Source organism: Camellia sinensis, chromosome 2 (genome assembly GCF_055761805.1).
Source record: "Camellia sinensis isolate YWXY chromosome 2, ASM5576180v1, whole genome shotgun sequence".
In the NCBI taxonomy this organism is placed as follows: domain Eukaryota; kingdom Viridiplantae; phylum Streptophyta; class Magnoliopsida; order Ericales; family Theaceae; genus Camellia; species Camellia sinensis.
Genome location: NC_138962.1, coordinates 39,387,325 through 39,412,797, shown reverse-complemented (window position 1 = coordinate 39,412,797; position 25,473 = coordinate 39,387,325). Strand labels below are relative to the sequence as shown.

The window sequence follows — 25,473 nt, the reverse complement described above, 5'->3', positions numbered from 1 at the left end:
AATAAAAAAAACTATGTGCAAAAAAAAACAATTTTTATTTTTTATTTTTGAAAAAAAAATTGAAAAACTGATTTTTTTTTTTATGCAAAACTGAAAATTTTGTATCTATAAAGGAGCATAATAATGGAACATTGATGTACGAAACTGGAAAAAATAAATATTAAAAAATGAAAAAACTGATAATGTTCTCAGTTTTAAAACTGAAAAAAAAAAAATTGATAATATCCTCAATTTTATTGGATAATTGAATGAGACCAAGAAGTAAAATGGCAAAAACATTTAATTTCATGCTCCGTTTTTTTTATCAGTTAGTGAAACAATTATCTGGAACATTATTATGTAAAATTGATAATATTCTTAGTTTTAAAAATTGAAAAAAATTGATAATATTCACAATTTTACTACATAATTGATTCAAAAATCTTAAATAAAACTTAAACTATTATAACATTTGTAAACAGAATTTTTTTGGTAATTAACTCAAAAACGTATATGTTAAAGCCCCTATATCCTTATATCATGGACTGTTCTGCCAATATTAATATATGAGACTGTAAGAGGAGCTAATTTAAGCCCACTAAATTATTTAGGCCCAATAGCCCAAGATTAGTGGGCCCGAATTTATCGCAAGTCCAAGAATCGGTGGGCCCAGATTTATCGCCATCAAACGGATTGAATCGCTCTAAGCCTCGAAAGGGTTCGGATCCACGAACCTAGAGACTTACTCGGGCCCGAACTCGAAAGGGTATTAAGCAAGCCTAGAGATCCGAGGCACTCGGACTCGAAAGGATTCGGATCCACGAATCTAGAGATCCGAAGTACTTGGCTTCGAACGGATTCAGACGCAATCTAGAAGTCGCTCCGTTAATGAGTCCCAGAACACTTGCGGGCTCGGAGCTTTCCGGGATCTACGCACCAGAACCATGGGCGTAATGGAGTTCGAACAAAGGACCCGATCCCGAGGACGGTGAGTGGAGATAAATTCACTCTTCGGTTAAACTAGCCTATACCCGGGTCGAGGTGGCACGACCCCGGGGGGTCCATGAGACTCGGCAATATTTTTGCGGCAGGACGTCCTCTGGGACTACCCCTGACCCTTTGGGATGATTGGGGATCATTGGTTAGGTGTGGCTAAGAAGAAGGGTTCGCCGAGGGAGTGATCTCCTCTTCGGGGTTTTCTCATCCTCGGAGAAGTTACCTCCTCGGAGAGGTCACCTCCTCGGACAAGGTGGTTAGAGAGAATATCCCCCATGTGCCTTGCACATGGGCTCCATCCTACATCATGAGGTGCCTATAAATAGCACCCACCCATAGCTTTACAAGGGATGAATTTTTGGAGAGATGACTCTTGGGAAAGAACTAATTTCCCATCTCCATTATCAACCTTGAGAGTGAAAGTGGGAGATCCCTGGGAGAGCCTTGCCATTATTCTCTCTCTAGCTATTTTGCCTTCTTCTTCACCCAATCTCTTATCTCCATCATCTCCATTGTTGTTGTGTTCCTAAGTTGAGATTATTGAAGAATCTAAGCCTCTCATCATATTCTAGAGAATTCGATCTTCGAATTTTCCAACTCCTTTCTTGAACCCTCTCCTACATTTTGGCGACTCCGCTGGGGAGGCGGATTGGTTAATGGTCTCAACGAGATCTGGAATCCACACAACTCCAACAAGGATGGCGGGAGAAGATGAAGTTCACCAACAAGGATCCTCTAATGGTGGTGATGACAGAACCATGACTCCAGATCAACCACTTTTGCTTGAAGCCATTCAAGGACTTCAGAATACTCAGCAAGAGATTCTTACCACTCTTCAGAATCTCACTCACACCATGTTGGTGATGAGTTCTAACTTTGCACCGGCGCCAAACGGGAATCAAACTGGTGGTGGAGTTATTCTCGCCGGAGCGCAAAATCAAATCCAAGGAGAAGTAGGCCCCAATCAGCCTATGGCTCATGGCAACACGGCCACAGTAACACATGCTCAAACCACAGTAGGCGGCAGCAGTTTGCCCATGCCCGGGCTCCATGGCGTGCCAAGCCAAGATCCAATGGTGACTAGGGAAGTTTCTGGTGTAATGAATGGTGCTCCGGCGACTGTTGGTGTCCAGGAAAACATAAGGAGCATAATGGCGCAAAAGGGAGCTCTGCCCGTACCTAATCTTGTTACGCCACCAGTAAATGTTACCCAAGCACCAAGCGGGCCTCCTTTGGTGCCGACAACAAATCTGCAAGCACAACCCGGTATAGCGGCGCCGTGCGGTGGACTCTACGGGCCTCAATTCAATATTCCATCACCAACTGGCTTGTCTATAGGCGCTGACGGCCAGTATCGTCAAATGTCCTCACCAATGATGAATTCGCAGCACCAGAATGGCCAAGTCGCCCCTAGTTCAGTCTTCGGGTCCACAAGCCAAGTCCCGGGAATACCACCATCAAACTCTCTCCCTCAGCAGTTTCTCACTCTCGCCGATGTGCAGGCCATGTTCGATCTCAAACGGGGCAAGAGGACCTTACCCTCTTTGCCTGAACCAGACATCAAGCCGCCTTACCCCATTGAGATGCTGAGCTATCCATACCCTGAGGGGTATACAGTGCCGAAGTTCATCAAGTTCGACGGCAAACAAGGAAATGCCCGAGAACATGTTGTGCGATTCATCGAGACTCTTGGTATTCATGGTTCAAACCACGTCCTCCGACTGAGAGAATTCTCTAAGTCCCTCACCGACCGAGCATATAGTTGGTATGTTAATTTGGCCCCAAACTCTGTCCGAAGTTGGGAGGAAATGGTTAACAAATTCCACTCCAAGTTCTTTCAAGTGGCGGAGAAGGTGACCACACTTACATTGTGTAAAGAGAAGCAACAAGAAAGTGAAAACATCCTTGACTACGTCAAAAGGTTTCAGGACAAGGCTGTAGATTGTCATGAAGCAGTCGAGGAGAGTTATCTGGTTCAAATCTGTCTAGAAGGGGCATTGAGCAGGTACAAAATGTTTCTAGTTAATCACAAGCTACCCACCTTCTCGGCATTAATGGAAGCAGCTCGGAACATTAGCATTCCTCAAGCTCAGGAGTCCGGATTTAAGGCCAGTTACAAGACTAGTTTCAAATCGTCTCGTGGACCTATTGTTGCTGCTGCCTCTGCCCTAGATATCCGAAATTTACAAGGAGGAGGTCATAGAGGCCAGAAGAGAAAGCAATATAATGGTGAAAAGGGGAATGTTTCTTATCCATGTGGAATCGAGGAAGTGAAAGCTCTAGTTAAGGAATGAGTGGCTGACGGAGAGCTAAAATTGCCTTATGTTGAAGAAATGCCATCAAAAAAGGACCGTGAGAGCCCTGAATTCTGTGTCTACCATCGTACATTGAAACATCCGACAGAGAAGTGTTGGACTCTCAGGAAAATCTTCAGAGATAAAGTCGAGGCAGACGAATTAAGGTTCAAAAAGCAAGGGACTCAAGACATCCGAGAACAACCATATCCTCGACACCGAGACAAGGGTAAGAATGTTGCTATGATTGCTTTATGAAGGCCCGATGATCGAGGCTATCGCCAATCTCGATGACGATGATTGTTATCTGGACGACATCCTCGAGCCAGACGGTGAGCAAGTTTACTATGGAAGTGCTCTCGATCCAGAGGGCAGAACATTTATGACTCATGGCGAAGATCCCTTTGATCCAGAAGGAGGAGCAGAGTACTACAGAAGAGGAGAACACCATGTTTATGTGGCATCTTATTTTGAAGAGACCGAGGAGATGGTTAACTACGAGCCTCCAAGAGTGGAAAAAGATCCGGATCACTATGCCAAAACCTTGCAAGACTGTGTAAAGTTCAAGCAGTTCTTTGACCAGCTTGGACTTTCCAGGGAGGCAAGAACAGAAATCACCAAGTCCATCATTAATATAGCCGAGGCACACCATGAGGAATGCATGTCGACTGAGGGATCTATCCCGAGGAAGGCAAAAGAGCAATCTAGTGCCATTACTTTCTCCGAGGCTGATCGGAAGTATCCTTTTTCTCACAATCGCCCGCTTTATGTGACTGCTTTTATTAACGGAGTTGAGTTTAAAAGGGCCTTTCTAGATAGTGGAGCCTCTATCAACATTATGACTCGCGCTACTCTAGAAAAGGCCGGAATCTCTGAAGAACGCATTGTGAAGCAGCCGATAGTCATCACTGGCTTCGGTGGAGAAAGGAGAGTTACTATCGGATGCGTAACAGTTGATTTAGCCGTCGGAGAAATTCGCTCGGCCACCAAGTTCCATATTATCGATTCTGAGGCAAATTATCACATCATTCTAGGGAGGACCTGGATGCATAGATATGGGGCTGTACCATCGAGTTATCATCAGTGTGTTAAGGCTAAATGGGGAAAGAAGACGGTGACAATTCAGGCTACAGAAAGGCCTTTCGAGATCCATGAAGCTCATTATTCTGATGCCATTTACTTCACCGAACTGGCTGTCGAAGAAGTTCCCACCACCTCTAAGCCTCGAGGGGTCAAAATTCCTCGTTGGGAGGATATCAAAGATAACAAGGAGCTAATGGCCGAGTCGAGTAAGCGGGCAATGTCTAGACCAGAAAGTCCGCCTATTCCTCGGAAGGTGATGAAAGTTCGAGAAGGAGGCAAGATGGTGTACTATTTATGAAGGTGCGGGGAGTCGGTTTCTTCAGTCACCGACTCCGAGTCAAAAGAAGAGCCTCCTGACAATGATATAGTAATAAAGCCTAAAGTGGCTCCAGAATGTATGTAAGATGGGCCTCAGCCTCAGCCCGAACAACTTATTGAAATAGATCTGAGTGATGGACAAGATGCACCGAGGCCGGTATTCGTAAGTTTGAGCCTTAGCCCAGAGAAGCGGGAACAGTTGTTAAAGTTGATAAGCCGATACTCAGATGTGTTTGCTTGGTCATATAAGGAAATACCCGGACTAGATCCTGACCTAGTCTCCCACTATCTTGATGTGTTCCCAAACTCCAAGCCAATTAAGCAAGCTGCTCGAAAATATCATCCAGATCTCGAAGAGAAGATTAAGGAGGAGATTGAAAAACTTCAACAGGCTGGTTTCATCCGGCCAATACAGTACCCCACGTGGTTAGCAAACATCGTGCCAGTAAAGAAGAAGAATGGCCAAATCAGAGTATGTGTAAACTTTCGAGATTTGAACAAATCTTGCCCGAAGGATGAATTCCCTCTTCCTCACATCGACACCCTCGTGGATACTACCTCGGGACACCAGATGTTCTCATTCATGGATGGATTCAGTGGATATAATCATATTAAGATGGCTGAAGAGGACGCAGAAAAGACTGCTTTTAGAACACCTCTCGGAAACTTCTTCCATACAGTCATGCCTTTTGGACTCAAGAATGCCGGTGCAACTTACCAAAGGGCTATGACTGCGATCTTTCCTGACATGATCCATCATGAGGTGGAAGATTATGTTGATGATCTAGTGGTGAAACCCAAGAAAGAAGATGACCATCTCCGAGACCTTGAGAAGGTATTTAAGAGGTGCCAGAAATTCAAATTGAGGATGAATCCTCTCAAATGTGCTTTCGGGGTGACGGCCGGGAAGTTCCTCGGGTTTCTTGTACATAGGCATGGTATCGAGACAGATGAAGACAAGGTCAAGTCTATCAAAGCAATGCCTCCCCCACATTCTCAGAAGGAGTTAAAGAAGTTCCTCGGGAAGGTGTCTTATATTCGGAGGTTTATCCCAGCACTGGCAGAGATCTCTGCACCTTTCGGCTCTTTATTAAAAGGAGATGCCAAGTTCGAGTGGAACCAGGAGCACCAAAAGGCCTTCGAGAGAATCAAGGCAGCCTTGACCTCGCCTCAGACCATGATAGCCCCGCAGCCCGGGGTGCCTCTAATGTTGTACTTAACTTCAACCCCCAAGTCCATAGGGGCATTATTGGTCCAAGATGTAGATGGAGCAGAACGTCCGGTGTATTACATCAGCCAGAAGATTCGAGGAGCAGAAGTCCAATATACTCCGATAGAGAGACATTGCTTAGCTTGGGTATTTACCGCCCAAAAGCTCAGACATTACTTCTTAGCACATCAGATTCGGATCCGGAGGGACTCAAAGCTGATAGTGAAGCAAGTTTCAGGACAATTCGTCTTAAAGGAACCTGCCTTGGCCACATATCGAACAGCAGTCCAAAGGCTTCTTGACAAATTTCAGAAGGTCGAAATAGAGCATGTGCCTCGCTCCGACAACAAGTTTTCAGATGCCCTCTCAACATTAGGGGCAAGAGTTGACATTCCAGAGGAAGAGGCAACAATTGTTATCAAGAAGAGAACGGAACCTTTAATAATACCCGAAGACAAAGACCTTCCGGAGGACTAGAGAGGAGAAGTCCTCGAACAACTCGGAAGCAAAGTTAGAAAACTGACTATGGCCAAGCTTGCCCAATTCACAATTATTCAAGGTGAACTTTACTTCCGAGGAGGTACTGGATTCCTAGCCCGGTGTGTTGGCCAACAAGAAGCGAGCTTCCGACTACAACAGATCCATGAAAAGTCTTGCGGAGATGTGGATATCAGTCTATACAGAAAGATCCAAAGACATGGCTATGATGGTGCATGATGGCCACAACCCGAGCAGCTGGTGAAAGTTTTCCAAATGATCTTGCAACTCTAGGGGCAAATTTCAACATTCCGTGGAAGAAGTCTATCTATGACATTTACAGTTTGTATTTACTACATTGTCCAAGAAGTTCTATCTTTCTTATGTTATGAAGAAATTTATTTCCTCTATATTATGTATCTCCATTAGAAGTTATTTTCTCTACATTGTATATCTTCATTGTGTTATGTTGCTTGAAACAGTTTTCAATTTTTTACTGCCCCTCGAAGAAGAAAGGGGAATAGTAGACTCGGCTACCAACCTGAAGAGACCTTTCTTGACGTAGTAGAAGTATACTCCCACTCAGACCTCCGAAGAGCAGCTATTACTTCCATCAATGTAAGCTTTGAGGATCTTTCTTTTCAAAGTAGAGTGGACTCTTACTCGAACTCCCGAGGGATAGCCTTTGCTTCCATTAGCTGCCGAAGTAGAAGTGCACATCCACTCGGACTTCCGAGAGACAGCCTTGTTTCTGCTCGGACTTCTGAGGGAGAGCCTTCCGAGGGACAGCCTCGTTTCTGCTCGGACTTCTGGGGGACAGCCTTGTTTTCACTCGAACTTCTGAGAGACAATCTTTACTACTGTTGGTGCAAGCTTGGTAGACTCGGTTATCTTCCAGAGAAATCTTTCTTGCCAAAGTAGGGTGTGTGCTACCTTCGGACTCCCGAGGGACAGTCTTGCTTTTGTTCGGACCTCCGAGGAACAGCCCTTGCTCTCATTAGTGCGGGTTCCAAGGGCCCCGAGGTCGTGGATTTCAATCAAGAATTCATTTGCCTGAAATAGCAAAGCCCACAAATGAGACAAACAATATCAATTTCAGATCATGATTCAGGCATTATCAGAATGGGGCAACATCAACAAATAATAATTATCTATTTAAGCTACAACAATTTTATTACTCTGAGCAAGTTCATGAAAATGTAACAATCAAGTTTTTGTCTCTCCGGGCTGGTTCCTCTCAAGCCGACGTAAAACTACAATGGTCACACAAAATTTTGGCATCAACATTTTATTTCCTCAAGTGTCCACAAGATCAACACATAACAATATATGGTCTTATGCTTTGTTACATCAGTTTATTCTTCCAAGCGAAACATTCACCGAATTTGGATATCGGAAATTCATTCATCAAGTATATAAAGCTCAATATCGGGTTTTACTATTCTTGGAGCCGCAACAATCAATTATCCGACAAGAAGATATATATACAATATGAGAGACTTATTTCCTCGGATTTATTTTGCAACAACATTTATTTACTCTACAAATTTCAAGACGAGCAAGTCTAACAAAATTTTCAGTAGCAACACCAATCCTTCATTTGCCACAAAAATATATTTATATATATTTAAATATATTTACATTCGGAAGAGGGGGCCGAATTTCATACTTACAAATTTGGGCAGTTAGAGAGATGAAGTCCGAAGCCGATACTGGAAATTTAAGCTGAAATCAGAGAGGCTTTACAAACTGTAATCAACAAGATTGGGCTAGACTTGGCAGGACCACACACGTTGCGTTGAGTGGGCGAACGTGCGTGGTCGGCGTCGGACAAGTTGAAGCCGGAAGCAACGCTGGTACCACAGAAGAGTCAGCAACCACACACGTTGCGTTGAGAGGGCGAACGTGTGTGGTGTGCGTTGGAACCGTCGAAATCAACAGTGATTGGAGCTGGAACCAGTGAGTGTAAAGCAAAGCCAAGAATATAGGTTCCAAGAATATATTTATACCATCAAAACTACTGTTGAATTGAAGATTCCCTTCTCTGTTAATATAAATTGAACTGGATCTGGTGTTCCTTTTTTTTTTTTTTTTCTCTGAGGCTGCTTCTCAGTAGCCAAGCTGTAAATCCAATAAGCCAGAGCCAAGACGTGAGCGGCTATTAGAATGACTACCGTTAAAGACACAGCTTCGAGGATCCGTGGCCGAGTCATTATTTGTTGTTGATTCACCATTTTAGTGTGGAAGGAGAGCAGCGGGGCAAACCGACGCCGCGTTGAGTGGGCGGCGTGGTCGCCGCTGGCCAGGCGCGACTGGAAGTGGTAGCGAGGCTACAAGTGACAGATGAAAAGCACACAGGCTGCGCGAGGTGGCTGGTGGCGCGCACAGGACAGATCCACATCTGGTTCTCGCATGGAATGGGTAGATCTGCAGATAATATTTTGAGCGACGGTGTATTGGAAAACACTAGAAAGGTTGGTGTTACGATGAAGCTACGGCAGCAGGTGGTGTGCAAGCGACGGAGTAGTTGGGCTGACCGACGCCGCGTTGAAAGGGCGGGCGTGGTCGGCATTGGCCAGATCATGGCTGAAGACGGTGGTAAAGTTACAAGTGGTCGCCGGCGAAGCAGGACCGAGATCTGGTGTATCCAAAGCTCAGAAGCTGCGTTATTAAACCAAGACGAAATACCGATAACGAGGGGGCTTGGAGCTGCACAAGGTGCAAACTGCAAAAAAAAAAAAAAAAAAAAAAAAATTAGTGAGGTAAGGAAGATGAAGCACAAAAAAAAAAAAAAAAGAAGAAAATGTCGTAAATGGAAGCAGCTGGGGTCGGCCCCTGTTATTGTAGAACCAGAACTTTCATGAAGAAGAAGCAGCTTGGTCTCTCGGTTGAGAGAGAGAGAGAGTATGTGCCTGACAAAATACATCTTGCCAAAAGAGAAGAAAATTAGGACTTTTGTCCTCATCCAAAAAAAAAAATAATATAAAAAAAAAATGTTTGAGCCTTACCTTTTAATAATAATAATAAAAAGTGAGTGCTTTGTTTTTTTTTTTTTATCTTTGGCTTGGAGAAAAAGTGATCCTGCTGTACTCAAAAAAAAAAAAAAAAAAAAAAAATTGTTTGAGCCTTACCTTTTAATAATAAAAAAAAAAGTGAGTGCTTTGTTTTTTTTTTATTATCTTTGGCTTGGAGAAAAAGTGATCCTGCTGTACTCAAAAAAAAAAAATAAAATAAATAAAAAATATGTGGCCTTGTCTTGTAAAAAAAAAAAATATATATTATTTATTTATTTTTTTATTAGTTGTCAATTTTATCCGTAATTTACAGTGAGTCCTCAGTTTTTTATCCATAGATTTTATCAAGGCCAAATATTCTCGAAGACATAATGTGAAGCATGGCTGATAAGGTGAAATTATGCATGTCCGAGAAAATTACAATTTCTCATACACGCAAGGGGCAAATGTAAGAGGAGCTAATTTAAGCCCACTAAATTATTTAGGCTCAATAACCCAAGATTAGTGGGCCCGAATTTATTGCAAGTCCAAGAATCGGTGGGCCCAGATTTATCGCCATCAAACGGATTGAATCGCTCTAAGCCTCGAAAGGGTTCGGATCCACGAACCTAGAGACTTACTCGGGCCCGAACTCGAAAGGGTATTAAGCAAGCCTAGAGATCCGAGGCACTCGGACTCGAAAGGATTCGGATCCACGAATCTAGAGATCCGAAGTACTTGGCTTCGAACGGATTCAGACGCAATCTAGAAGTCGCTCCGTTAATGAGTCCCAGAACACTTACGGGCTCGGAGCTTTCCGGGATCTACGCACCAGAACCATGGGCGTAATGGAGTTCGAACAAAGGACCCGATCCCAAGGACGGTGAGTGGAGATAAATTCACTCTTCGGTTAAACTAGCCTATACCCGGGTCGAGGTGGCACGACCCCGGGGGGTCCATGAGACTCGGCAATATTTTTGCGGCAGGACGTCCTCTGGGACTACCCCTGACCCTTTGGGATGATTGGGGATCATTGGTTAGGTGTGGCTAAGAAGAAGGGTTCGCCGAGGGAGTGATCTCCTCTTCGGGGTTTTCTCATCCTCGGAGAAGTTACCTCCTCGGAGAGGTCACCTCCTCGGACAAGGTGGTTAGAGAGAATATCCCCCATGTGCCTTGCACATGGGCTCCATCCTACATCATGAGGTGCCTATAAATAGCACCCACCCATAGCTTTACAAGGGATGAATTTTTGGAGAGATGACTCTTGGGAAAGAACTAATTTCCCATCTCCATTATCAACCTTGAGAGTGAAAGTGGGAGATCCCTAGGAGAGCCTTGCCATTATTCTCTCTCTAGCTATTTTGCCTTCTTCTTCACCCAATCTCTTATCTCCATCATCTCCATTGTTGTTGTGTTCCTAAGTTGAGATTATTGAAGAATCTAAGCCTCTCATCATATTCTAGAGAATTCGATCTTCGAAATTTCCAACTCCTTTCTTGAACCCTCTCCTACAGAGACTAATATGTATGATATTTATGGAGTTCGGCAAAGTTAGAGAAGTTAGTTAAAGGTAGTAAGAAGACTTTTGGGAAGTTAAAAATTGATTTTTTTTTCTCTAAAATTTATGAAGGATAAAATAGGTAAAAAGTAATCAATAAAATAAATTGTCACATCAAATTCATAATCATTTAACTTTTTCTCACAAATATCGCATTCAACTATAAAAAAATTTAACCTTCTTCTCAAATATAAATACTTTAACCTAGTAAAATAGTAAAAAATTAAAATAACCTGTTAAAATAGTCAACTTTCCAAATGAAACTTTTAAGGGTAAGAATTTATTTGTCAATTATTGAAGGTAAGGTTGCCTATTTATATAAGAGGAGGCGGATTTCAAAATTATATTTTGAAATTTATAACCTTATTTATTTACATTACTTACATAATTATTTTCTGTACGGGGAGCAAATATTCCGGCAAGCCCGTACTCCTTTCTTCCGAGCTCCGTTTATGTCCGATCACCTGCGCGCAAAGAATGGTGAGCTACCCGGCGGTGTGTGGCCGGAAAAACCCTCCGATGATCAAATTAGCACACACCTTAGGACAGATAGAGAGAAGGGGAGGGTGTTTGAGTGTAAGAATTCCTTACAAAAGTGTTTGTGTGTCGCGTATGGGGGGCGCAGACATGCTTATATACCCTCTGCGCCCCATATCCACTCCCAGTCATCTCCTGACACGTGGCTCCGCTATCCGATCTGTCAGCATAAATCTTGTCGATCATCACCTAATCTCAACTGCCTGCCTACTCAGCAGGAGCTCAGCGGCCGGGCTGCTCTACCACTGCCGTGCCGTGCTTCATACCCAAGCACCTCACTGGATAAACCCAAGGAGGACCGGGCTAGGCGGCATCTCGGCAGAGCCTAGCCCGGGCACCCCTTGTGGTCGGCCTTCTTGCCGGTCAAACAGTTATCTCGGCTGACCACGCCTTTCCGGGCGCCGGTCACTCAGCTTGTCTGGCTTTGTCCATCGCCTGATCAAGCAGCTCGGTCCAACCGAGCACTGCCTTGCCGAGCAGCTTCTATACGGTCTGGAGCGACACACACTCGGCCCAAGTTCTGGCAGCCCATCTCTGGGCGGATAGTCTATCATCTCGGCCCCATGCACCGTTGGGCTCTCAACCTGCTCGGCCGTTACCTCGGCCCAACTCCAGATCATAAATCACCCTCTCAATTGGCCCTTAATTCCGTCCGCGAGAGCGTGACTGGGATTACTCACTTCGACCGAGATAACACTTCTCCGGTCTTCAAGATGCCAAAGGGCGACCGGGCTAGTTAACATAATTGTCTGTAAACTTGCCCGGTTATACGCCTCGGCCGACGTCCTCTTCTTCAGAAGTAACTCGGTTGGCTCTTCGACTCTTCAACCCGTCGCTTCAGTCCTGACGTCGCCATAAATGGGGACACGTGGCGGGCTACCATTGATCATCGAGCAGCTAACCCGCCGTTTTTTCCAGAATTTGAATTTGGGCGGCCTCTCGTGCTTACATAAACAAGACCCCCCTTACACCATTTCTTCCTACTGCTTCTATTCTATCAGACGCTTCAGAGCTCAAGCCTTTTCCTCTCAATTGCCTCGACTGCCATTCTTCGTGATTGGAAGAACAGCTCCTGCCCTTCACAGGTAAGACCTTCGATCCCTCTTGAGTTGCTATTTTCTTTCATATTACACACATTAGGGTACAAAAACGTAGCTCTTAGGGCATAGGCCATAGAAACCGTCCCAAACCTCCCACTGTTCTTGGTGTTCTTCATCTTCCTGAAGAACACTGAAGAACTGGGGCGAACCGGGCTTCTGGTCTTCCTTTGATCCAAAAAACCAACCTAACCGAGCAAATAACACGTTTGTCTCAACCCCAGAAAAAACCGAGATAACAAAAGGACTTGGTCGCTCAACCGGGCTAATATCTGGTCTGCTTGGGCGACCGGGCTCCTTAGTTAGAATAGATAACCGAGGTGGTTTGGCACTCCTCATGACCGAGCTAAAGTCCAGCTCCTTTTACGTGACCGCGCTCACACTTACACTTGCCATCCTTTTTCCTGCAGAGTCCAAGGGAACCACTGTCATTCCTGAGGCTCTCAGGACCGAGCAACAACCAAATACCAAAGTGCCAAACCCCTCAGCCGGGATATACTAAGCCGGCCACAAATGGGGAAATTCCGCTTCCTAGTGGATACTCCTGCCGCGCTAGCTGCGTTCAGGGATGAGTACGGCGTCCCGGCCGATGTTCACCTGAAGCTCGCAGAAGAAGAGACCACGCCTTGGGGTAGAACAGAACAATGCCCCTTCACCGTGCTGTCGGTCGTCGAAGGAGGACTCCGCTTCCCTCTGAACCCGCTCATCACCGAGTTCCTACACCGAACCGGGCTAGCACCCACCCAAGTGTCTACCAACACTTATCGGATAATAAACGGCGTGCACGAGTTAAACAACCGGTTAGGCATTAGCCTAGGTTTAGCCGAGATCCTGCGCCAATACACCCTAGGCCACACCGGCGACGGTCTCTCCTATTATCTCAAGATTAGGCCGGGCAGAGAAAAAATCGTGACCGGCACACCAGACAAGGACCTTAATGACGATGATTTCTTCTGGGTGTCTGGTAATTACGAGACAGCCGAGGTACCGGGCTGGATGATTAGCAAAAATTTTGGGAGCACATGTAGGCCGCACAAATTATCTCGGTTAATACACTTTCTTGATGATTCTGTACCTTAATCATTCTCTTCCTTGTTTCTTTTGCAGTCATCCAAGCCTTACAAGCCAACTATAATTTCCCCAACGTAGAGGCAATCAGGACCGCGCTTTGCTACCGCGACCGAGATTGCAATCAATTGCTCGACTACAGTCCCACATACAGATACTCCGCTCCCCGTCGGAGTAAAGTTACTGACTTCCTCCGAGCTCCAACACCTCCACCGGATCTTACTCTGCCAGACGTTCCCCTCATTCGCCTGACCGAGGAACAAGAAATGGCCAAGCGCAGCAAAATCAAGAACCTGCTCACCGCCACATCCGCCGAGCTGCCGAGCGTTGTAGTTCGCTCGCCAGCCGCCGGTCAATCCAGTGGCGCTGTGGTCGCCCTTGCCTCTCAAGCGACCAAGCAATCCAGCCGAGAACCCTCTGCACGACGTGCCGGTAAAAGAGCTCGGGTAGACCCATCCACCGAGCTAGTCGCCGAGCTCACTACCGAGCATCCATCTGACGCCCCCGTCCCAGTGCCGGCCTGGCGTCCACAGTTGAAACACCGGGGTCAAGACATCCCAGCAACGGCTTCGATCAAGGCTGACAAAGAGCATCTGCTCGCCTTCGATCTGTCCAAAGCTCTTCTACTACCGAGCGACGTGGTCAGCAGCGACCACGTCCCTGACACTCGGTTGGTCAAATCATCAGTGAAGTCCATGGCTAGGGTAAGTAAATGTTCCTCTGAAAATTTCACAAGTGTTTGTCCGGTTCCGTTTCTAATCAACTTTGCTTTTTGCAGGCCATTCAAAAACAGCACCTGGTTTTTGAGCGCATCCACAGACTTCGGCAAAAGGCCAACGACATAGCCAGCCAGGTCGAGAGCCTTTAAGCCGAGCTCGGCCGGGCTAAGTCTTCCCTTGAGATGGCCAACGCCGATAATAACAGACTGCTCGGTCAGCTGGATGCGGCCGAGAAAAAACGGGATGAGCTCCAGACCGAGGTGGACACCCTGAAAAAGTCGAAGAAGAAAGCTTGCCGGGCTGCCAACAACGCCGGTTTTAACGAGGCCAAACAGAGCTACAAGAAGCAAGTCTTTGCAACACAAGACATCTACTTCAAGGCTGGCTGGAAGTCCGCCTGTGAACACCTCGGCCAGGGCTCTGACACCGACGTATTTGCCAACCCTCCTCCAGCTTCGCTACCGGTCTACCTCGTGCTTTATGCAAACGACGTCTTCAGCACTTTGCAACCTGAGGCCGAGGAAGGACTTGAAGAGGGAGACGGTGAGACAGATTCTGAGGCAGAGGAGGCCGAGGTGCAAGAGCAGCCCGGCAATGCTGAGCCCGGTGGTGCCCAAGACGCAAGTCCAACCATCAGCCTTGATGCTGGCGAGGACGAGTTTACCAATCTCTCCCCCTTAGTTTAGTTTTCTTTTCTTTTTTGTATTTTTTCTTTCAACGCTTTTGATGTAACCGAGCTATGTCCCCACCTTTTGTATTGATTTTCTTATCAATGAAAAAGCCAAATTTTGCCAAGTGTTTGCGTGGTTGCTATCAATTTCATTTTCAGCAAAGCATCTCGGTATAAATCATTGTTTGAACAAAACATCTCGTCGACCGGAATTCATAACTCGGTTGAAGTACTTAAGCAGAACAAAACAACAAATTTATAAACCGAAATAACCATACCGGTTGGTAATAACAAAGTTGAACAAATCATCAACACTTCCAACCGGATTAGATCATCTCGGTTGGAAATCCCAAGTTGGCCAAAACACCAACTCTTCCAACCGGAGTACGTCATCTCGGTTGGGAATCCGAAGTTGGCCAAAACACCAACTCTTCCAACCGGAGTATGTCATCTCGGTTGGGAATCCGAAGTTGGACAAAACACCAACTCTTCCAACCGGAGTACATTATCTCGGTGGGGAATCTGAAGTTGGACAAAACACCAACTCTTCCAACCGGAGTACATCATCTCGGTTGGGAATCCGAAGTTGGACAAAACACCAACTCTTTCAACCGGAGTACATCATCTCGGTCCTTAATATTAAAACAACAGTCCAAGTGCTAAAGCAAAATTATTTCTATAAATTGACAAAAAGAAGTACATGCTGTAGTGCAAGCCAAAAAATTTCTTTGCACATGAAAATAAAGCAAAAGCTTAAAAATAATACAATTTCAATTTGGCCGCATTCCATGGCCGGGGTATTGCTCTTCCCTCTAAATCCTCCAAGTGGTAAGCCCCCTTGCCCGCCAGACCGGTGATTTTGTAGGGTCCTTCCCAATTTGCCCCTAGTTTGCCTTCTCCTGGCACCAGTGTGTTGCCCATAACCTTCCTCAAAACCCAATCACCAACTTTGAATGGTCTGGGGTGCACAGTCTTGTTGTATTTCTTGGAGAGCTCTTGTTGGTAGGCGGCCACATGGATGAGGGCCTTCTCCCGACGCTCTTCTACTAGGTCCAACTCCAAGGCAATAGCCTCGGCATTCAGTTCGGGCTCGAAACTCTCGCTTCTTAGGGTGGGCATGCCAACTTCCAGGGGTATGACCGCCTCCATGCCATAAGCCAATGCATATGGAGTTTCCCCGGTAGATCGTCGCGGGGTTGTTCGGTAAGCCCAAAGGACGTTGGGTAATTCCTTGGCCCATTTTCCCTTTGCCTTCTCCAGCCGTTTCTTCAACCCATCCAGTATAGTCTTGTTTGATGCCTCGGCTTGACCATTGGACTGCGGGTAAGCCGGGGTGGAGTTGTAGAATTCTATCTTCAAATCTTCACAAAATCCTCCGAATAGGCGACCATCAAACTGGGTGCCGTTGTCAGAGATCAAAATCTTGGGGACGCCAAACCGTGTGACCACGTTCTGCCAGACAAACCGCTTCACGTCTTTCTCTTTGATGGTTGCCAAGGGCTCAGCTTCAACCCATTTCGTGAAGTAATCTGTGGCCGCAATAAAGAATTTTCGGTTGCCCGGTGCTGTTGGCAGTGGTCCCACTATATCTAGCCCCCACATGGCGAAGGGCCAAGGACTGGTGAGGGGAAGAAGTTCCCTAGCAGGCTGATGGATCTGATGGGCGAATTTCTGGCATTTTTCGCACTTGCGGACGTACTTTTGTGCGTCGGCCTGTATGCACGGCCACCAGTATCCCTGCGAAATAGCTCGGTAGGCCAAGGACTTGCCCCCTATGTGGCTGCCACAAATGCCTTCGTGAATTTCATACAAAAAGGCCTCCACACTATTCGGGTGCACGCACTTTAGATAAGGACCAGTGAAGGACTTCTTATACAACGCGCCAGATGGAGAGAGCCAAAACCGCTCTGACTTCACCCGGATTTTGTGTGCTTCTTTCTTGTCGGTTGGAAGAGTCCGGTCTCTGAGGAACAAGATCAAGGGGTCCATCCAGGAAGGACCTAACGCGGCGCAGAGTACATCCGTCTGCCCGGCGTCTTTAATGCTTGGCCGCGGAAGAAAGTCAATCAACAGGGGGTTTGGAGATGTACTATCTACCATGGAAGCGAGGCCGGCCAGTTCATCAGCTCGGCTGTTTTCTTCCCGGCCAATCTGTTGGACTCTGATTGCCTCAAATTGCTTGATATGTTCCCGGACCAGAGCTTGGTACTTCGCCATCCTGTCTTCCTTTGCTTCATAAATCCCAGAGACTTGGTTAACAACAAGCTGGGAATCACTGTACACCAGGAGCTCGGCAACCTTCATTTGAATTGCGCTCTTGAGCCCGGTGAGAAGTACCTCGTACTCAGCCTCGTTGTTAGATGCTGGGAAGCCAAGCGTGATAGAATGTTCAATGGTTAGGCCATCCGGGGTGATAAGAACCATACCTAGGCTGGCACCATGACGGTTGGACGCTCCATCAACAAAAAGCTTCCACATTTCCCCCACAAAAAGCTTCCAGCAGTCTGATGGGTCTTGAGAGTTACGAAGGGCAGTGGGATCACCACTGCTCGGCTGCGCGGTTTCAAGTGCTGTGTTGACCGGTTCCAATTCAGTCCCCCTAGGTGATTCGGCACCGGACTCGACAAGTTGTTCTATAATGCTCAAGTCCGTGGGCGAATCATCAGGTTGCGGTGTTAAGCCGGCCGCAGGTTCTGAGCTGTGTGGGTCCCTTCCTTCCCCCCTTGATGATTCGGCACCAGACTCAGCAAGTTGTTCTATAATGCTCAAGTCCGTGGGCGAATCATCAGGTTGCGGTGTTAAGCCGGCCGCAGGTTCTGAGCTGTGTGGGTCCCTTCCTTCCCCCCTTGATGATTCGGCACCAGACTCAGCAAGTCGATCTGCAATGCTCAAGTCCGTAGGCGAATCATCAAGTTGCGGTGTTACGCCGGCCGCAGGTCCTGAGCTGTGTGGTTCAATTTCTTCCCCCCTTAGTGATGCAGGACCGGACAGAGTGGATGGGTCGGTGATACTTAACTCCGTCATCGCATCACCGGGTGGTAAAACCGTGCAAACTGAGGGTGTTTCACTGGTGCGCGCAAACTCCGCGTCGCTACTCCCACCTACTCGTTGCATCTCGGATGGTATTGCGTGCACCTCATCATCTGCCACGGTAATATCGACCGGGCACACCGGATGAGTGCCAGATGAGAACTCGGCAACGAAGTCGGCCAAAGTCTAAGCTTTGATAGCAATGCGCGGCTGGAACTTTACATCAAACTGGCCCAACTAGACCGCCCACTTAAGAATTTGGCCTGAAAAGTCCGCCCGTTCAAACAAGGCCTTGAGGGGAAACTCGGTCAGTACGATGATGGTATGGGCGTGAAAATAATGTGCCAACTTCCTCGAAGCCATCATTAATGCCAACGCAAGCTTTTCCAGCGGCAAATATTTCGTCTCAGCTGGCAGCGAGGTCTTGCTGACATAAAAAATTGGGAAGTGCTTGATTCCTTCAGCGCGGACTAGCACCGCACTGACCGCGTGCTGGGAGACGGCAAAGTAAAGGTAAAGTTCCTCTCCCGGCTTTGGTGTAACCAGCAGTGGCGGAGTAGACAGATATTCCTTGAGCTCGGCCAAAGCTCGGTCACACTCTGCGTCCCACGAGAACTTTGACTTTAATGCTTGAAAGAAAGGGCGGCAGCGATCTGATGACCGGCTTATAAACCGATTAAGCGAGGCGGCCATCCCGGCCAGATGTTGCATGTCCTTAGCCGAGCTGGTCTACTTCAATTCTTGCATGGCTCTGATCTGAGTAGGGTCTGCTTCGATGCCTCGGTTTGTGACTAAGAATCCCAAAATTTTTCCGGATCCCACGCCAAAGGCACACTTTGACGTATTCAAGCGCAGCTTGTGCTTCTTTAGAATGGCAAACATCTCGGCTAAGTCGGACAAATGGTTTGCTTAATGTCGACTCTTTACCACCATATCATCGATGTAAGCCTCCATTGTCCGGCCAAGCAAAGGAGCAAACATTTTGGTCACAATCCTCTGAAAGGTTGCCCCGGCGTTCTTCAAACCAAAAGGCATAACTCGGTAGCAGAAGAGTCCCCTTGGAGTCGTGAAAGAGGTGATCTCTCGGTCAGGCCCGTGCATGGCAATCTGATGATAGCCGCGGTAGGCATCCAATAAACTGAGCCTATTGTGTCCAGCCGTTAAGTCCACTAGCTGGTCAATGCGCGGCAAAGGGAAGCTGTCTTTGGGACAAGCTCGGTTGACTGTCTTATAGTCGACACAAACTCGCCACTTTCCATTCTTCTTGGGCACCACTACTGTGTTGGAAATCCACCGAGGGTAGTGCACTTCCTGAATCGCTCGTGCCTCAAGCAGGTTCTTAACCTCCTCTGTAACTACCTCGGCGTGATGCAGTGCCGATCTCCTTGTTCGCTGGATGACTGGCTTTGCTCCAGGGAAAACATTGAGGTGATGGCAGATAAAACTTGGGTCGAGGCCAGGCATGTCGTAAGGCGACCACGTGAAGACTTCGATGTTGGTCAACAAAAATTCAACCATCGCGGTCCTCTCTTCGGCCGTGAGACTTGAACCGAGCAAGAAGAACTTGTCCGGCTGTTCTGTATCAATTCGCACCTCAACCAATTCCTCAACTGCCTTGTCTTCGGCCTTGGTGCCCACATCATCCAAGACACCCTGGTCCTCCGGTCCCTCAATCATTTGAACAAATCCTTTGGCAGCTCGGCTCCCGTTGACCGCCACGAAGCACTGCTTGGACATGACCTGATCACCCCAAATCTCCTCGATTGCCCCCATAACCGAGGGGAATCTCATCACCTGGTGGTAGGTCGATACTACGGCTTGCATAGCGTGAAGCCATCCCCTTCCAAGGATAAGGTTGTACGTCGAAGGCACTTGTAGTACCCAAAACTCCACTTGCTTGACCACGGATCCAGCTTTGACCGGCAGGATAATCTTTCCCAAGGGCCACTCCGGTTACGAGTTGAATCCAACCAGTGGCGAAGTAGCCGGAGCCAGGTCTGTCTCACGGAGTTTGAGCTGTTTGAACGCATCATAATACATGATCTCGACCGAGCTTCCCTGATCAATCAAGATCCGTCTAACATCAAATTCTTTGACGCGTAGTGTGACTACTAGGGCATCGTTGCGCGGCGTCTGGATACGCTCTAAATCCCTTGAGGTGAAACTAATCACATCCTTTTCTTCTGTCTTCCCCCTTTTTATGGCAGGCTGTACCGACAAAACTTCCCTCATATGTTCTGCCTTCTTTATCATGCCCCGGAGTTCGCAAACACGCTCCGGTTCCACGATGTCGTGGATGACATTAATAACTCCCTGTGGTGGTGCATCTCGGTCATCCTGTCCCCTGGGATCGACCGGAGCCTGATTCGGTTTCACACCGCCGTCAATGTAAAGGTCCAGGTGCCCGGCTGTGACCAGCTCTTCTAAGTGTTGCCTCAAAGGCAGACAGTCCTCAGTTCGGTGGCCTCTCTCCCGGTGGAACGTACAACGATACCGCGGATTGTAGCCCTTTTGCCCATCGCCTAACTTAGCAGGAAACCGGACATACTCCTCGTCTCAGATTTCACTAAGTATGCGATATATTGGAATCTTGAAGACCGTGGTTATGCCAGTTCTTGCCTTCAGCCTTCTGTTTGTGTCCGCTACATCATCTCGGGGGTAGTCATCCCGGTCATTCCGACGTCCTCTACCCCGGTTTTTACAATTCGAGCCATGGTCTGATTCCTCTGCTCGGTCACTTGAGCGGCCGGACTCTTGCCCAACTGCGTGCACTTTGCCTGCTGTCTTCTTGTCTGTTGCTGCCGGAGTGGCCTTCACGGTAGAAGCTAACGCATCATCCTCAACTCGGATGTGCTCATTGATGCGCTGCATGAGCTGGCCCACGGAGGTCGGCTGGTACATGGTAAGCGAGTCCCGTAGTCTATGTCCGACCGGGAGACCACGCTAGTATTGCGTGATTGCAAGGTTGACCGGGCAGTCCAAGATCTCGTTGAAGGTTTCCCAGTACCTTGAGTTGTATACCTTCAGTGTGTCGCTCGGTTCCATCTTGACACTTAGCAAATGATCGACTTCCTTTGGTGTCTTTGTGTTGGTTTTGAAGCGTGTAACAAACGCCTCGGCCAACTGATGCCACCGTTGTATGCTCCCTTCCGGCAACCTCTCGAACCACTTTAAGCCCAGCTTGCCTAAACTTGACGGGAAGATTAGGCACATAAGTCCGTCATTGCGCCTATGTCCGGCCATAACCTGTCGGAAGTGGCTCACATGCATGTATGGATCGGTTTTTCCGTCGTAAAGTGTGAACTTAGGCTGGTGGAAGCCTGCCGGAAGCGGTGTTGTTTCTATATCCACGGAAAAAGGGGTGGCACTCAGCCTAGCCAAGTCCATATCTTCAAAGAGTGGCACTGCTTGGCGGGGTGGAGGCATTCCGACCTCCTCGCTGGCGTGAACCCCGTATGAAAGCCGCTGGAAAGCAGGTATTCTCTGAGCTTCGCGCTGGCGAGCCCGCTCCTTTAAGACTGCCCGTAAATCCTCTGACTGAGCGGAGTAAGAATACCTCGACGTCGTTGCCGGACGTGAGGGTTTGTAGGTACTATCTTGCGCGCTAGACTTTTCTGCATGCACGTCGGAGTCACCAGCCTGGTAACTTCTGGTAATAGATATGGACTGAGTACGTCGCTGGCTCTGGCCGCCTGAACGACGGGATGGGGTGCGCTCACTGTGGTCTCCCACTCCATCTACACCTTTCCCTTTGACATGCCGCTTCAGGTCCTCCATCTCCGCCGCCATTCGCCGGATGACTGGATCTTGGTCCCTCAACTTACTCTCCAGTCACCTGGCGTGTGAGTCTCTCCTCCGCCGGTGACCGTCTGGACTCCGTGAATGTCCATGACCTCTTCCGCGCTTATCCCGCGCGTCTCCTGACTGTCCTCCGGTGGGCGTCCCCAAGTCCGCCATTGGATGGATGGCAAGAGGGCCTTCTCTCCTTCGGGTGAACTCCGGGGTAGCTCCATCTATGGCAGACAATGGAAACTCATCGTTGTTCGCCATGGACGGCGATCAGATGAACCTGAAAGACAAGGTTTTGTCTGTCAAGCTTCCCACAGACGGCGCCAATTGTACGGGGAGCAAATATTCCGGCAAGCTCGTACTCCTTTCTTCCGAGCTCCGTTTATGTCCGATCACCTGCGCGCAAAGAATGGTGAGCTACCCGGCGGTGTGTGGCCGGAAAAACCCTCCGACGATCAAGTTAGCACACACCTTAGGACAGATAGAGAGAAGGGGAGGGTGTTTGAGTGTAAGAATTCCTTACAAAAGTGTTCGTGTGTCGCGTATGGAGGGCGCAGACATGCTTATATACCCTCTGCGCCCCATATCCACTCCCAGTCATCTCCTGACACGTGGCTCCGCTATCCCATCTGTCAGCATAAACCTTGTCGATCATCACCTAGTCTCAACTGCCTGCCTACTCAGCAGGAGCTCGGCAGCCGGGCTGCTCTACCACTGCCGTGCCATGCTTCATACCCAAGCACGTCATTGGATAAACCCAAGGAGGACCGGGCTAGGCGGCATCTCGGCAGAGCCTAGCCCGGGCACCCCTTGTGGTTGGCCTTCCTGCCGGTCAAACAGTTACCTCGGCTGACCACGCCTTTCCGGGCGCCGGTCACTCAGCTTGTCTGGCTTTGTCCATCGCCTGATCGAGCAGCTCGGTCCAACTTAGCACTGCCTTGCCGAGCAGCTTCTATACGGTCTGGGGCGACACACACTCGGCCCAAGTTCTGCGTGGCCCAAGTTCTGGCAGCCCATCTCTGGGCGGATAGTCGATCATCTCGGCCCCATGCACCGTTGGGCTCTCAACCTGCTCGGCCGTTACCTCGGCCCAACTCCAGATCATAAATCACCCTCTCATTTTCAATACATATTTATCTCAGTGATGATCTCACTTGAGTACATCACTCCCTCTATTTAGAAGAGATAACTATTATCTATTGACATTTACTTTTGTCTAAAGTAATTTTAATGAATCACGAAAATAATCAACAAAAAGGTATAACCAAAGATTGAGATTAAATCCAATCCTGACTCATTTAATAGAATAGCAAGTACATTATTATTCCTTTGGACACAGATAAGGTTGATATTCTTAAACAAGTCTTTTTCACTATATATGTAGGTTAATGGAAAACGATAAGGTTAATGTACTTCATATTATTTTGAAAGTATAAATGTACTTTCAGATGTATCCAAAAAAAAATTAAAAAATGTAATTTTGAAATTAATCTTAAAATCGCATGTTGAAAATATAATTTCAAAAAGTGAAGTCCATGTCATCATAAATTGCATTTTCAACATGTGATTTCAGGGTGAAATTGCATGTTGAAGATGCAATTTCAATTTAAAATTTCATTTTCAAAATGCGATTTTAAAAAGTAGGTTAGTTTTCTAAATAGTTTGAAAAGTAGGTCAATTCTCTAAATTGTTTTTTTTTTAGAATATTAAAAATTAAAAAAAAAAAAAAAAACTACTCTAACTTCCTATGGTTCATGCAATTGACCATGACCCATACATGACCATTTCCTAACACAAAATGGTGATCTCATTTATATAACTAATTAATCTTTTGAAATTAGTAATATGTCATATTGGAAATTTATTATGGAGTTTCTTAATCTCCTTTGATATGCTCAATATTAAAATAAAATTAAAAATCAAAAGTAGAGTTTAGCATCGAGAAGAAATGGGTTAATTATACTAATGGTTTTCAAAATATAAATTTGTTAAACAATGAGTTTAGATGTACATACACCAAACACAGAATGTGACACATATGTCTCATATGGGGCGGGTCCTATATGTATCCACATCATGTGAACCCCACACTATGGAGACGGTTATTTTTTTGATAAGATGAAGGCCTAAGCTATGGAACAAACTAAGAAACTCTCTAATTATGCGTCTCCTGAACAAGAAGCTGTTTCAGACTTGATGACGACATCCCCACTATTCTCAACTGAGCATCCCCTTGAATCGCCTCCCTAGCTATTTGATTGGCACATCCATTTATCCCCCGAGCAATATAGCTGAGTCTGCATTCCCAATTTTTGTCCTAGACCCTCCGAATTTGCAAGACCAGATTATTGGTTGGTCTTGGAATATTACTCCACACCATTCATTGAAGAACAGGTGTCCAGTTGTCTCCTAAAAAGAGACCAAAAAAGATGGTGGGTTTCAATGTCTCAACCAATAAAAATCAAGTTCGAATACCATATCAGCATGCCCCAGGAGCAATGAATAATTTTCCCGCAACATGTGTTCCTAGCATTTAATCTTCAATTTTTTTAATTATTTCATTTTGGTCTCTAAATTATGAAATCTATTACACTTAGTTCCTGATGTCAATATCATTCAAAATCAATAGAGGTACTTTTGAAATTTTACATGAAATCTGAATAAAAATTTAAATCACCATATACACACACGATCTCAAAATAGAAGGTTTCTGTCTAGGGGGAAGTTGGATGACTATAGCTAATGGTTTCTCTTTTCCACATACTATTCAAAGTTAAATTTTCCTATAAATATCCCCTCAAACAAGCCTCATTTCCCATCAATTACTTGTGAAATCTTTGTATTCTAGACCAAAAGCCAAGATGGTGTTGTGAAAGCTTTCATAAGCTTTCATTAGCTTTTGTATGTCTCTTGAGCTTAGCCTTGGTTCATCCCTCCTATGCCCAAAACTCACCACAAGACTACCTCAATGCCCACAATGCAGCTCGTGCCCAAGTGAGTGTTGGACCTATGACATGGGACAACAACGTTGCCGCCTATGCACAAAGGTATGCTAATTTGAGGAAGGGTGATTGCAATCTCATCCACTCTGGTGGGCCTCATGGGGGAGAACCTTGCTACAGGTACCAACGGAGTGAATCTTTGGGTAGGAGAGAAGTCTTATTATAACTACAACTCCAACTCATGTGTTGGGAGAAAAACAATGCTTGCATTATACCTAGGTGATATGGAGAAACTTGACCCGTCTTGGGTGAGCTAGGGTTCAGTGTACCAACAACGGTTGGTAGTTTGTGATCTGCAACTATGATCTCCCAAGCAACTACATTGGACAACGTCCTTATTAGAGATTGGTGTACTTAATAATTGTATGCATGATCTTTATATATATTACTAGCATACATTTATAAATAAGCTTACAAATAATTAGCACAAAAATAAAACTAATTAAGATGGGGAAGGTATGTTCCTATGTCACAGTTTTGAGTTAAAATAAGTGTTATTTTGGCTCTATGCTTTGTTCTCTTTAATTGTTTGATTTTTCTTTTGTTAAAGAGAGCTTATAATTTCATAAATCTGTCCTTTTATTGAAATGTTATAGCACTCATTGTACTAATTTTGTATGTGCATGAACGCCTTCCTATAATTATTGTGAAGC

General features: G+C 46.4%; 1 pseudogene; it reads left to right on the top strand.

Moving 5' to 3' along the window:
• The first annotated feature begins 8,774 nt into the window (after nucleotides 1-8,774).
• Nucleotides 8,775-25,256, top strand: LOC145813142 (pathogenesis-related leaf protein 6-like; annotated as a pseudogene).
• Nucleotides 25,257-25,473: the final 217 nt, after the last annotated feature.